Source organism: Propithecus coquereli, unplaced genomic scaffold (genome assembly GCF_000956105.1).
Source record: "Propithecus coquereli isolate 6110/MARCELLA unplaced genomic scaffold, Pcoq_1.0 Scaffold325, whole genome shotgun sequence".
In the NCBI taxonomy this organism is placed as follows: domain Eukaryota; kingdom Metazoa; phylum Chordata; class Mammalia; order Primates; family Indriidae; genus Propithecus; species Propithecus coquereli.
This window is the reverse complement of record NW_012148897.1, coordinates 1681447-1683337: the sequence shown is the minus strand read 5'-3', so window position 1 is coordinate 1683337 and position 1891 is coordinate 1681447.

Below are 1891 nucleotides of genomic sequence, written 5' to 3'. Positions count from 1 at the left end.
TTTTTTTTTCATAGTGATTAAGGGGTTGGTTTATTAGAAGGACATAAGAACCTTTAATATGTATGCACCCAATAACAGAGCTTAATAATGCGTGAAACAAAAACCAACAGAATTAAAATGAGAAATAGACAAATCCACAATTATAATTAAAAATTTCAATAATATTCTCTCTGTAATTGATAGAATAAGCAAACAAAATATAAAATTTGAATGCTATTAATAACCGGATCTAGATGACATTTATAGAACACCCCACCAAACATCAAAAATTTTCTCTTAAAATTGAGAATTCATTTTTATTTATGGCCATATTTTCTTTATCCCTTTCCATTTATCTGAGTGGGGTAGTTCTTGTTTTCGCTTGCAGTAGAATCAATTGATCAAACCCAAGGTAATTTTTTTCTGGTAATCAACACCAGTGGCACAAGCATGAAAAAATTCTAAGAAGCATTCACTGTAAAACCAAAGTTTTTAAATTTTATTATTTCTACCCTATTTGTTGCATAGTCATAGAATTTAGAGCTCAAGGGAACCTTGGAAATCACATAGTACAATTCATTCATTTTACAGGTAAGAAAAAGAAAGGCATTTAATAGCAGGACCAGGTCCCCTGATCCCAGAGTTGGTATTCTCACCCCTTTATTGCACCCCTCCCTGCTGTGTAGTTCCTAAGGGGGGAATTTTAAGCTTTATTGGCAACTACCATTTGAAATGCAGCTTCCAAAGATGACTGACTAGCAGCTCCCATATAAATCACACCTGAATGATCTGGAATGTGCTAGAGGAGCTTCACATTGAAGGTTTACCACTAAAATCTACACTTTAATAGTTAGTGCTTCTTAAAATAACATATCCCTTACTAAGAAATTAATTAATCACAATTACCAAAATCCACTTCCAAAAATTTAAAATCACACTTATCCAAGAAACTTAACTTAGGTAAATGATTTCCTGTTAATTATCCCTTAAATGCATCTGCATGATTATAGAAAAAATTAAATTTTCAGTTAAAACTCTAAGAAAGTACTTGCTGTTTGCAAAATGTAGCTTCTGATGAAATGTTATTTTCTACTTTGTCAAATATAATTTGCAGCTGTGTATAAACAAACTTTCTAATTTGCTGTAGAAAGTCTAAATTTTTCACTTCCTTGAGTAAAATTCATAGTGTATAAAGAAAACAGTTAAAAGGAGATATATTTAAAAGATACAATTTTCTATTCTGTTCTTGTAATACTTTTCTTAAAATGAAGCATCTTGTGTCAAACTTAAGAATTGCACTAACTTTTAAAAAGTATCATTTTGCTGTTGAGTGGTGAAACAGTGCTCTAGAAAAAAATTAAGTCATTTGATAAGTATAACAAAAATAAACCAGAGATAGCATTAAAAATTGTTTAAAAAACTGCTACAAGTGATAGAAATATTTTCTTGTTTCCTTTTGTTTCTGGTTTTGCTTTTGAGTGAATGGGGAAAGAGTTCTATTATTGAATGTCATATAGTAAAAGATGCATTTATTTTTGAAAATGGTATTTCAATTTAAAGGATGATGAGATTGACTAGCCTTGATGGGATGCATTATTTTTTATATACATTAAGTATACATTCATAAAAATTCACAAATCTTTACAACAATGAACTTAAAAATTTAAAGAGTTTAAGATTCTTGAAGTCAAAATTCATGCCTGTTATATCATGGTTATAGTTTAGGAAGTACCTGACACATAGTATGTGCCTTATAAAAATGTCTCAATGGCGGTGGCTCACGCCTGTAATCCTAGCTCTCTGGGAGGCCGAGGCTGGTGGATCGCTCAAGGTCAGGAGTTCGAGACCAGCCTGAGCAAGAGTGAGACCCCCGTCTCTACTAAAAATAGAAAGAAATTATCTGGACAACTAA